Here is a 14,363-nt window from a genome sequence, read left to right on the forward strand (position 1 = left end):
GGATTGGGGTCATGTGTTATTCATCTTAAAGTCTCCGAAATGTTTTTACCATTACGCAATCCACCAATAACATATTGTACAAATATGTAAAACTTGTTAAATTCCAAAATCATTTATTATGAATGTATTTAGAAAAAATATTAAAACAATTTGATTACCTCCTCATGGATCCAAAAACCAAATGTTCAATTGTGTTCATCCTGCAACCACTTTTCATTGGTCGATCTACTTGGATATTTCAATTTCAGAGACTCCATATGATGACTACATGTTAATCATCAATAAGTGGAAAGAAATACATACTAAGTTAATAAATGATATAAACTATTTACTAAGTAGAATTACCTTATATATGGTTGTACAACATCAATGTTCTCCAACACGTAAAGATGAACTTATTTGAGATGTTGTATAGTAGGCCTCACGTAACATCCAGCTGATAGAGGTCTATCAATGAGTGATTCTTCTCTTCGGTAAAGTGAGCCTAGCCCAACTGGTTCTAGTCCAGATAAGAACTCAGTACATAATTCCACGACTTCTTCTATTATGTTTGAGCAATACTACCTTCAGGTCGAGTTCTATTATGGACGTAGCCTTTCAATACTTTCATGTATCATTCAAATGGATACATCCACCGTAAGTATATAGGCCCACACAGTTTAATTTCTCTAACAATATGAATAGTTAGATGCACCATTACTGTGAAGAAAGATGGTGGGAAGTACTTTTTCAATTGACATAAGGTTACGACAACGTCATCTTGCAAGTCATCAAATTCGGACACATTCAACTCCTTAAAGCATACTTTTAAAGAAGAAACAGAATCTTGTGATGGCATAGCGCACATCCTTAGGGAGCACGGATCGGAGAGCAATTGGAAGAAGTTGTTGCATGAGAACGTGACAATCATACGATTTAAGCCCCTTAAGTTTGATATCATCTACTAATACAAGACTACTGATATTTGAGGAATACCCTTCCGGTACTTTGATTTTAGATAAAGTCATACAGAAACGTTGTTTCTCCTCCTTCGACAATGTGTAACATGTTGGAGGTATGTATGTTCTTTTTCCTCTGAATTGGGGTGCCAGTTCTGGTCTAATATTAATGTCAACAAGATCAAGTCTATCATTTATTACATCATTACTTTTTCCTGATATATCAAGTAATGTTCCTATAATGTTCATGCACACATTCTTCTCAATATGCGTTACGTCCAGACAATGTCTAATGTGCAATCTTTTCGAGTAGGGAAGATCAAAAAATACATATATTCTCTTCCAATACTTGTTTGGGAAGCCAATGTCATTCAAAATTTAAAAAATATCCTCCACTGATAATGGCGTTGGAGCAACTCTAAACTCTTTCTTACCATCGAATGTCTTTTTCTGTTTTTTGTACAGATGATGACTTGGCAAAAATCTTCTGTAGCCCATATATGCATTCTTTTTCCCGTGTGCCAATTTAATTGAAGTAGTGTTCTCCCCATATATCGGGCAAGCTTTATAACCCTTAACACTACAACCGCACAAATTACCATATGCAGTAAAATCATTGATGGTCCACATTAAAACAGCCTTTTAAAGGTTTCTTGTCTATACGCATCAAAACATGTCATTTCATATTCCCACATGAGTTTTAGGTCATCAACCAAAGGGGCTAAATATGTATTAATATCATAGCCGGGTTGTTTTGGGCCTGAGATCAACATGGTAAGCATTAGAAATTTCCGCCTCATGCATAGCCATGGTGGAATGTTATATATAGTTGTTATTACTGGACAACAAATATATGTACTATTCCTTTCACCATATGGATCACCCTATCAGTTGATAAACGTAAGCGAAGATTTCTTGGTTCTGAACTAAAATTTGGCCAAATATGATCTATTAACCTCCATGACGGAGAGTTTGCTGGATGTCGCACAATCCCATCCATTTTCCTATCTACCGCATGCCAAACTAGATTCTTTGCATTACCTGAGTTCCTAAACAATCTTATAAACCTGGGAATAATTGGAAAGTACCACACTTGCTTAGCAGAAACTTCTTCTTTCTCCTTGGTTGAATTCTTATGTGTTTTCCATCTTAACGAATTACACTTAGGACATTTAGTCATATCTGCATACTCCTTTCTATACAAGTAACAATTGTTTGGGCATGCATCAATTTTTTCGTATCTCAACCCAAGGGCACACAACGTTTTCTTTGCTTCGTACATAAAATTCGGCATTTCATTAGGTTCTGGTAATATATCACTTATTATGGATAAAAGTTCAGAAAAACTCGAGTTACTCCACCCAAATCTCACCTTCAATTGTATAACCTTAGAAGAGCTGATAATTTTGTAAACTTTCCACATCCGGGGTACAATGGCTTCTTAGCGTTATGAAACATAGTTTCAAATGATTTTGGTACATCAGAGAATTCATCATGAACAGATTGAACCAAGTCACCCACCTCAAAGAAGTCGAGATCATCTTCATCACTCCCGAGTGCATCATTATTGTATGTCTGTTCGGCCGTGATATTTCCTAAGTCTTCACCGTGCCAAAACCATACCCTATAACTTTGGTCAATACCATTTGAATATAAATGATCTCTAATGGTTCCTATGTCCTTGCATATAAGATTCCCACACTTCAAAGGACATCGGATGGAATTAGAACCATTGACATGACTCAACCCAAATTCAAAGAATGTTTCAAGTCTCACTTCATACTCTCTAAACAATCTATTTTTCTTCCTCCGTGACTTATCCATTTCACTACTAAAATGTTAACAACATAAGATCAGTGAGACGTTCATAACATAAAAACACAACTTGTGAATATTCAATTCCATAAGTTTATTACCAAGACCGCATTATTAATCAAGAAAAGAAGTCAAACAATTGACATAAGGTTGGCATGCTTTAAACTCAAACAAAGAAATCCAGCATCCATGTTCCGAACAAGCTTTATTGTCTAAACATCAAGCTTTCGTGGGATCATTCCAAACATTAAACCATAACATCGCCACCATACTTTAAACAAAAATGAATCACAACATCGCACAATTAAGGTTTCTAGCATAAGCAGATCCCAACCAAAACTCATTGACAAACTTAGCATAGCCAATAAAGTTGTATACATCGTGCTTACAAACTCATGATACACTTTTCACACAACAACCATGCAACAGTTCATTCTAAAATCCAATGACAAACTTAGCATAGCCAACAAGTTTCTACACCATTAAACAATTTTACCACATATCCCAATACAACAAAATATTTTCATAAATGTACCAACATAAACTAAATATCAAACCCTATATGGTTAATTAAGGAAAGATAGAAAGGGGTAGTACCCAAAGAGCAGCGGTGGTCAGCGGCGTTCGAGATGGTCAACTGAGTTCACGGTGGTCAACGACGTTCGCGGTGGTCGTCGGTGTGGTCGTCAATCTCTGGTCGCGGTGGTCTGCGGTACTTCGCGTGTGGTGGTCAGTGGCGGCTTCGACCCTTACCGATTGAAGCGGTGGCCTCGAATCTCACCGATTGAAGTGGTGGCTTCGACCCTCACCGACGTTGGATTCAATTGGCAGCATTTGATTCCACCACCGGAGGCCTTTGATTCAACAGTAGCGCTCGATTCCACCGGAGGCGTTTGGTCTGGCGGCGTGGAGGTCGAAATCGTCCAATGGGTGAAAGGAGATTTAGAGATTTAGTGTAAAGGAGAATTTGTTAAAAACCTTTAGAGAATACAAAATAATTTTTAAAAGATTTTTGAGTTAATTTTAATTTTTTCCTATATTTTTTCTCTATGTTTTGGAATTTACATACTCCAAAAAAAAATTCCTTTTTTTTTTTCAAGATTTCCTTTCTCAAGATTCATTAAATCTTTTTGGATGGAATGAATAAAATATATGAAAATTTTGGGTATTAAAATATATAGGTAAAATTACAAAGTAAAAAGAAAAATTGCAATTATTTGACCCTCAATATTTAAATAATATTCTGAGTGCAAAATTTCGAATAAATTTTAGGCTTTTAGACTTTTATGCTTTTTTAACTTAAATTCCAATAAATTAACTTAAAATGTCTATAAGTTAATTTCTTTTTTTTTTCCTTTAGGTCTGTAATTTACCAATTTCAACAAAATTTTGTATTTTATTTTTCTTAAGATTTGCAGTATCAAATTGCAATCCATGGTATTGAAAATGTAAGTATTAATTGAATCTTTTTGGATTGATGAAAAAAAATTCATGAAAGACTGACTTCATCCACAAACAAAGCTCTGTGATGTTTTAAGTTTCATGAAAGCTCAAAATTTTATGACCTTTCGTGACGTTTAAAAATCGTAATAAAGTACCAAAAATCATCCATCTAGAAATATATGTTGTTTCGCTCTAATTCAATATTTTACAACATTATTTAAAATATAATAAAAATTTTAAATTATATATTCACTCTAATTCAATATAAAAATATGTTGTTTCATAAATTGATCAAAAAAATTTGTGACCACAAATAGAGATATTGGATCACCATTTAATGAAGGTTAAGAAATGTCACAAATGACGGCAAGTTCAGTAGTCGTCATGTTTTCCCACAGAAAATATCACTCCACCATTTCATGACGTATTTTAAACATCACGAAAAGTAACGTTTAGTGACGTTTTATAAGACGTCACTAAAATATAGTTTTCCAACTTATAGTGACGTGAAAAGTCTTACCTTTTCACGAATAAGTCAGAAATCTTCTTATCGTATCATGACGATTCTAAATGTCATGAAAAATACTATTCCATGACGTTTGTTACGCGTCATGAAAAAGTCAGGAATCCAAATAACTCTGTCATTTCCCACCAAAAACGCACCTCCAGTGTTTCGTAACGAATAAAATACGTCACAAAAGGTAAAAAATCCGGAACTGTCCGTTTTTTCCCTCCAAAAATGCGTTTTTTACTTTTCGTGACGTATCTTAACAATGTTGAACAGTATTTTACTGTTTCTTACTGTCACAAAATCCCAAAATTCTAGTAGTGTTATTTGAATTTTGCATTCTCTAAATAAATAGACAATTTAGAGTTTAATTATCTAAATTACATATCAGCTTAGGAATCTAAAATCTCATGGTAGATGATACCCCAAAGTGACTGCACCCTAAGAGACATTATTTTTAAGCTAATTTTGTTCCTTAACGTGAATTATGTGGAGTAGAAATTTAATTTATAAGACCCAATATGGTAATGAATTATAGAAGACTTACTATAATTGAAAATAAAATTCTGAAACTTGTATATATAAAAATATTTTTGCGACAATTTTGGTACATTTCGATGTGTCGGGAGAATAGATCCAGTTGGTTTCATCGGTCATTCTACGAAACTGACAACTATCATTTACTAGTGAATGAGAGTGAGATCAGTTTCAATCTTTTCAGAACTTTCAAGTACAACACATTTGGGCTTTTGGGCCTTTAGGGCCAAACAATGGCATGGTTTGGCCCAAAATAAAACAATGTTTGAATGCAAGAAAAGCACTAAATTTTGAGTTATATTAGGATGCAAACAGATGTCTAAGCTATATTTTTAGTACTATAGTTTAATGTTTTCATCATAACAATTAAGCGCAATGTAATATTTATTTTAGTCCCAATTTTTCATGCCTAGTATTAGTCATTTTAAAGGTTTTGTTGAATCTTCACGTACTAGGCAGATAATTGGCCTTTTTTACTCCTAAAGTTTTCGAGATTAGATTTTTTACCCCTTTCCGAATTTATAGTTTTTCTAACCTTTTTTTATTTTTGGTCCAAGTTTGCTTGTCAAAATACCCTCACATACTCTTCTTTTTATGAAATTGCATAATCTCAGGTCAAGTGAGATTGCATTCGAGATTATACATTCTTGGATGAAATTTCATAATCTCCAGGATTAATGCAATTTTTCGAAATTGCATGACCCTTAGCCTGGGATTCATGCAATTTGTTGAATATTTAATTCTTTTTGAAAAGGATTGTTTACTTTTGAATATACAAATGACATTTAAGTTTTATATCTAAAACAAATTAATGATCAAACATTACTTTCTTATAATTTCCATATATATAATATATCAAGAACATCGACTATTAATTGTCTTATAATTTTTCTTTTATAAGTTTCTAAAATTTTGACGAATTTTATTAAAATAGAAAAATAAAATTGAAAACAAAAAAAAAAGTGAAAGATTGATTGGGAAGTTAGAAAAAAAGAAGATGGAAGGGTATTTTAGTCTTTACACAAATACAAAAAGTGAAAAAAAAAAACATGTTGAAGGACCACAAATACAGATTATTTAAAAATGGGTTAAAAGTTTAAATTAAAAACTATTTGGGTCAGAAATTCAACTTCTCGTAATAATTGAATGGATAAGATTCATTATCATAACTTCACGTTACAAATTCAAAGGAAAACAAAAAGACAATTATTTTATAAAAGAGTAAAAAATTACTTAAGATTTACCAATAAATATTGAAATGTTTTATAGATAACATACATAAAATAGTTAATATGTCAGATCATAACTATACTATAACAATTTGATTACTTAGGGGCTTCTTAATTTAAAAAAGAAAAACATCTATTTGACTATAATTTATATACTTGATTAATGAGACAACCACTTGATGTCATATTTCATTTGGATTAAATAATTTATTTGAATGTGAGTTGATAAGTATTGGATGTTGCATTAGTCTTTTTTTTTTTTAAGTACGGATGTTGTATTAGTCTAATAATATGGTATTCTGTGTATCTTAATTATGTATTGGTTGACCAATTAAATTTCAAAGAAATTTTACAATGTTTTCTATTAATGATTCTAAAAAGTAAACTATAAACAGTAAAAATCCAATTTTAGTTATGTATAATAATCTAATCTTTCATCTTATTCTATTTTGGCCCTTGACTTTTAAATAATTTATTTTAATTCATCTCATTCTATTTGTTGTTTTTTTCATAATTTGTTTTGGTTTTTCTTTTCAAATTTTCATTAATTATGTAACAAAAATATTATACTACTTGACCTGTTGCATAGGGTCGGTTCTACCAGTTACCTTGTAGACGTCTACTCATAAGGTCAACCGAATATGACTCAATTGATTACGTTTTGAGAAGCCTTGCAACTATTAACAAGGATAGTAATAGATTTCAAAACTATTTCAAATGTTTTACAAACATAGTCTCGAAGACACGATTTTAGCACGTATATTGCCACATCGCCAAAACTACCATATTCTCCCCCAATACTATACAAGTTTTCCATAACTAATTTAAAAAATACATATTTTTATATTATAAAAATACACAACATTAATAATTAAAAAAAATACTTCTTTTAGAATAGAGTAGTAAAAGATAAGCCTAAAAGGAATAAAAAAACCCATGAGGGGGACCATATAGCAAAAAAAATATATATATATATATATATATAATAAAGGAAAGAAAAAGAAGAGAGAAATATAAAAAGAAGAGGTTTTGAAGTAAATGCAAGTGCCTCACGTGTACCTGTTTCCCTCCACATAAACAATGGACCTTACTTTATTTGGAAGCTCTATCAATGAATCTCAACACTCTTCTTTCTCTCTCCTCTCTCTAAAGTTTACTTTTTTTTTCCTCTCACTTTTGATCACAAGCATCCCAAGGACCACTTCAAATTTTTACATCCAAAAATTATAATTTTAATCCTTGTTGGTGTTTGAATATGTCATGTATGAATAAAATAAAGGTTGTCCGTTCGTTGTTCGGTTCATTTTAGCTCATGTACTATTAAAACGTCAGTGTCGGTCTTTTTACTTTTTACTTTTGTTCGTTTTAGTTCTTGTACTAGCGAAACGTCTTATTTTGGTCTATGTGGTTTTAAAAGTGACCATTTTGATCCATTCAACTTTATTTTTAATTATCTCATTTATTTCCATCACAATTTTAGCTTGACGTTTAATTTATTAACTAAATTTCTTGAAATGTAGTCATAAATTTGTCTTAAACGATTTTCATTATGTATAAAGTTTATGTTCAACGAAAAAAATGGATGGGGTGGAAGTACATAAATTAAAATTACCAAAGTTGAAAATACATAGACTAAAATAGACATTTTGGAAGTTTGTGTTAACTAAAATAGTATTTAAACCGTTAGTGGGCAGTTTTAAAAAAAAATATTAAATTATGTCGGGAGAAGAAGATTATTAAATCATTAAATCTTCTAACCCCTATTGTGTATGTCGAGGGAGTCAACATAATCAATTTTGATCCATTAAAAAATTTCATTTTAGTACAATGGGATGGAATTCGAAGACTTTTTATCCAGTTGAGCTATATTTATGTTCTTTTATAAAAAGTCTGTTCGCATCACGTATACAATTATGTTACATCAGATAATTTTTCCTTTTTTACCCTCCATTAATAACGATATCGGGATTGCTCGGTAACCTTAAATCAAATAAAAGAGAGGATGTAAAGAAAAATAATAAGAAAAAAGGATTAAAAGTATAATTTAAGCTCATGAGTAAGAAAAGGTTCTTTTGAAAAATAATTTTACTAATATTACACTTCTTAAAACATACATATAAAATAATATGAAAACAAGAGTTTGACCAAGAGATAACTCAAATTTTGTCCCTAATGGTGTGTTTTTAATTATTAAAAAAAAAAAAAAAGGAAACCATGGAGTTGGTAGAGGAATATGATTAAATGTAGTATATGAGGTCTTGAATGTCAAGTTCTCTAACTAGATATGGTAATCAATCATTTGCACTAGAAACTATATAATATATATTAAAATTTTATTTTGAGTATGCTTTATTAATGATTTGAGTATAGTACTTCAACTAATCGATCCACTAATAACGTCTCTCTAAGGCTAAAAATTCAAATTTTCACTCTTTATTTAAAGTGAGAAACAACATGCTTCTCAAATTGAGTCAGAGACGAAACAAGTTTTTTTTTTTAAGAAATTATAAAATTAAATAAATTTATAGGTTCAATCTACCTATTTAGTCATTGAACGATAATGTCTCTCTATTTAATCCTTAAGTTTTTAAAAAAATACAATTACGTGGTTGAACTTTCAATCTTGATTTTCATAAGATTTACTGCTAACACTATTATTTAACAATATTTGACATGATATGGTACTAAAGAGGTGGGATAGCTAGATAAAATGATGGCAAAACATCCAAAACTCCTATAAGTAGGTGGAATAAATTTCAAATTCAATTTTACTTCTATATCATGTCTATTTTATCAGGATGACTTACTCTTTTAAATCACTCATATCTCAACATTGTTGATTGTGGCAAATCATCGTCGGAATCAATCAATATATCATGTCAATATTTAAATAATGGTGTCAGCGACAATAATTTATTGAACACACGTTATCGAAATTCATAAACTAAATTTATATAACATAGACCAAATTTATACTTTGATATATAATTCAAAATATGATGTAAACATCCAACAAAAACGACTTCTAGAATGAATAATTGGATATCTAAACGAGCCAAAAGAACTTGGAAATTTGATTCTAAATAGATTGTTTTAGAATAAAAAAAAGGAAAAAAAATGCCCAATTCTTATTCTCTTTTGCTTTCAATTTTAAGGAACAGCCATCATCGGATTCTATTCCATAATCATAATCTGATCATATTCAGTTTATATTAAAAGAAATATGAACAATTATTTTCCTCATAAAAATGCTTCTTCAAGAAAGAAGAAGAAAATAAAGGGAAAAAGAGAAGGGGAAGAATGAGATCTCTCCTCCATTTTGTAGGCCTTTGAATGAGACATTTCATTATAAAGCACTTCCACTTTTACACTATGATTTTCGTGTAGCACTTTCACACACACACAAAAAAAAAAAAAAGAAAAAAGAAAAAAGAAAAAAAGAAAAGAAAGAAGAAACAACAAATTATAAATTGATTATGTTAATTATGTTTTAATTACAGCTCTGGTTGGATGGAGAATTTTACCATCCATTTCATAATGTTCTCATTTTTTATTTTTTATTTCTAGTTTACGAGAAATATATATATTAGTGTTTCATAACCGTTTATGTTTCTAGTTTTTCATTTTTTTACAAATGTTTTCAATTGTGTAGAAATTTTAGGGAAAAAAAATCAAGTTTATTAGGATGTGTTTGATTTTTCATTCTATTTTCTTGATTTTAAATATGTATTCGATAACATATTTTGAAAATTAAATCTCAATTTAAAAAAATTGTTAAAGATGTGGTTAATGACATTGTTTGATCAAGAAAGTGACCAAGTCTGTGAAGGTGGGCATTGGCCGAACTGATTCACTGAACAAGCTGAAGTGAATGCAACTGTAATAGAGAAAGCAAAAAGCATTTCGACGCTCAAGTTAGTAGTTGCAGACTATTGATTTGAGAGATATATGTCAATTACTACTAAGTTATATACTCATTTTGACCATTTAAAATAACATTATGTTTTAAATTTTGTATAATTATTATTTTATAATATTATATAATTTATAATGTATTATATTTTACATGTTTTATTTAACCGAGTTTATAACTTAAAATAATATATTTATCAAATATTTATATTTTTAAAATATAATTTTACATTTTAAAGTTTTAAATTTAAAATCGAAAACACTTGAAAATTTTAAAAAACAAAAACATATACCCCTCAAATCAATTGTATATGAAAACAAGAAACAGAATTAAGATAGCATACTCCTCCTAGTACCTTCGGTTGGTGAATTGAAAAAAAAAAAGATTGAATAAAAAATATAGTTGTATTAATTTTCAGACATGCATTTAATAGCCTCAATATGTATTTAATAATATTTTTTAAAATTAGTGATAAGTTACCAACTTCAACCTAAAATATTATTATTAATATATATGTTATAAATTTTCTATAATTATTTTACAATATATGTATCGGAGTTTACATCTTTTCACGTGAAAATACTAAAAACATAAAAATCTTATTTTCAGATGGAAAATAGTTTTAGAAAACAAATCTACCACGAATATTTATTTTAAATTGAGAAGGGAAAAAGAAAACTTGGGAGAGAAGGCAAAGGGTAAAATTGGAATTAGGTGGGGGGCAATTGAGGAGATATATTGATTGGCGGGATTTGGAGGTTACAGGAAAAAAAGTTGTCCAAGGGCGCCTCGCTTTTTATGAAAGACGGCTGCAAAAAGATAAATAAAAATAAAAATTCACGAGGGGAGGAATCCGATGCGGCGTGAATCCGGTGCTCACGGGTTCCAAAACGGTGACGTCACAGTATATTTTTATTTTCTCATTTTCATTACCATTACGTTACGACAACATGCAGAATTATGCAGATGCCATGAAAACAACTATGTCATTTTAGTCAAAGTGAGTATGGCTCAATAATAATCGACATATACCTTAAGCCTAGCGGTTGTGAGTTCGAATCTCTTTCCCCACATGTCGTACTAAAAAACCGCCATTTTAGTTTCTCTAACTTTAAAATGTCATTTTTGTCTCTATATTTTTATTTATTTTAGTTTAGGTATTTTTAAAAGCTTCGTTTCGATCATTATACTTTTAAAAAGGGAATGTTTTAAAATTTTCATTTTTTATTTTTATCTTATTTATTTTTAACTTTAGGGTGTGTTAAAGAGTGATGTTAGAATGAGTGATTTTGAAAAGATAAATTTAAAAATAATTGACTTTCCAAAATAATCATCTAAGTGATACTTTAAAAATCAATTTCAAGTGATTTTATGTTTTCCTAAAATCAAAATTTTAATTTGCCAAACATGACGATCTATGGAAATGGAAGTGATTTTGGCAATGGCAAAAGTGATTTTGTCATGCCAAAATCACTCTTGAACACGCCCTAACTAACTTTCTTCAATTGTAGTTATAAATTTGTATTAGAAGGTTTTCATTAGGTAAAAAAAGGGATCAAAATGTTCGCTTTTTAAATTTACGGACTAAAACGAACTAAATTTAAAAGTACAAGGACCAAAATAAACGAATCCAAGAGTACAAAAACCAAAATAGTATTTTTAAAACTTATTATTATTATTTAGGTTTTTATTATACGACGGGTATTTTAGGTCAATTTACATGTAGGACCTCGACTACTCTCCTGAGACAACATACAACTATCAACAAATACTAGAAGTTTGAGTTTTATCCTAGTAGGGTAGCCACCATGAAACTTAAGCGCCCTTGCCTTGAAGTCTCCAAGTTTCTTCCTCGATATTTTTTGTCAATAAGTTTAAATTCTATTTTAGTTTTCATACTTTCAATTTTTTTCTATCTATCTGTTTCAGTCCACGTATTCTTAAAAAGCGATTGTTTCGGTTCATTAGTTTTTCTTTATCTCTTAATTTTGTCTTTATCATAATTTTAATACAACACAACACTCAATAATTTTCTTACAATATTGTCATATATATTGAAGATTTTTTGTTGGGTACAAAATTTGTGGTAAAATGTTTAAATATATAGATCAAAATGATCCATTTCTAAAACTAGGAAGATCAAAATAAAAGCCCAAAGGGATCAAAATAGAATTTCAAACATATATACTTTTTATATATAGATTTCTTATAACCTAAGTTTTCTATTTTATCATTTTAATCATTAATTAATGTGTAATTAATTGGTTCAATTGTCGAGAGTATAGTGGGCTTTCTCAATATATAAAGTGTCTGGGCGTGTTTGGAAATCAGAGTTTAAAAATATAAATAATACGACTGGTATTAAATTATGAATATAGTCCATAAAATTTTTTGGTAGTTTAAATTAAAAAAAAATTTTATTGTGTACTTGAAGTTTGAATTTTGATTTTACTCATAGTATTGTTCGTTTTTTTTTCCTTTTGAGTACAACAAGAATTGCAATATCGAGATTCGAACTTCTAATTTGAGAAAAATGAGTAAGTAAATTTTATAATGATCAAATTAGACTATGTTAGCATATAGTGTTATAAACTATGTAAAAATGTAACTACATGCCCGTTTAAATAAAATAGCTTATCTGATATAACATATTGATGATATTAATTCTGATTATCAGATAAAATGGAGTAACGACATAGTCTCCAAAAGGGATTTTGACTATTTTTTTTCTTTTCGAGTACAATATATGAAGGGTAGGAATTCGAACTCACAATCTTTTGATTGGACACAAATGCCTTAACCAGTTGAGTTAAGGTTACCAAGATTTGACTACAAACTATTCACATTATTGCAAAAAGAAGATATGGTTGCTAACTTGAGCATAGTTCTAACGGATTAAGGCACCAATCTCTTATCAAAGTTGTATTAAAAGAAAATTGAAAAGAAAGTCAAATATGAGAGCTAAAATGACTTCATTTCAATTTTTGCAACTTTTTATCTATGACGACTATATTTTAGGCTATTATATTATTGACCTTGCTCTATTTTACTTAATGTTCTGACTATGACGACTATATTTTAGGCTATTATATTATTGACCTTGCTCTATTTTACTTAATGTTCTGACTATGACGACTATATTTTAGGCTATTATATTATTGACCTTGCTCTATTTTACTTAATGTTCTGACTTGAGTCTAGTTCAACTGATCAAGATATTAGTAACTTATTAACTTATTTAAAGAGAACCTGCTCCAAATTTTCCACCTCATTTTTTTGGATAGTTTTTTTTTTTCAATTGTGGATTATGAGAACAAATTAAAAACCACTTCCTTTGTTAATAAAACTAAAATTTTAAATAGGGAGTTATTGTGATAAATATTTATTTTAATTTTCAGAATAACAAATAACAAGTATATTATACTATATTGATAGATGAAGGGAAAAAGTACATGGAAGAGAGAACAAGGAAGAAAAGAAATAAAGAATAAAGGCAAAAAATATGTATAAAGAAACTAACAAAAGAAAATATTTACAATAAAACTATATGTATAATAAATAGTGAGTGAGAATATATGTGAAGAGAGAGAATTATGAGAAAAAACATCTAAAGAGGAAAAAAAATATTAAGAAGGGCATAGAAAAAGTAGTGGGAGAAGATATTTGGAAATAATTTTAGGGATAAAATGTGATTTAAAGATATTAATTTGGAAAAGAGTGCATAAAAAGATGAAAGAATAAAAACAAAGTAGAAAGATATTTGTGAGACTTTGTTGATAATATATTCTCAATTTTTTTCGTTAAAGAAAATAACACTTCAAAAGTTTTGCCAGCATTATTGCATGTAAGATGTATTTTTAAATTTTAAGACTTCATTTGTTCATAAACATTTCTTTTTGTTATACTTTAAAAATTATTATTTTTTATTTTAATTAAAAATTTTTTAGTACATCAAATACTAAGATAGAAAGAAACATGTA

At 29.4% G+C, this 14,363-nt stretch overlaps 1 pseudogene; it reads right to left on the reverse strand.

Annotated features, from left to right (window-relative positions):
* Positions 1 to 395: 395 nt before the first annotated feature.
* LOC148211515 (uncharacterized) lies at positions 396 to 2,762 on the reverse strand (annotated as a pseudogene).
* Positions 2,763 to 14,363: the final 11,601 nt, after the last annotated feature.

This window comes from Momordica charantia, assembly GCF_013281855.1.
Source record: "Momordica charantia cultivar OHB3-1 chromosome 5 unlocalized genomic scaffold, Mcharantia_2.0 BLBB01000005.1, whole genome shotgun sequence".
NCBI lineage: Eukaryota > Viridiplantae > Streptophyta > Magnoliopsida > Cucurbitales > Cucurbitaceae > Momordica > Momordica charantia.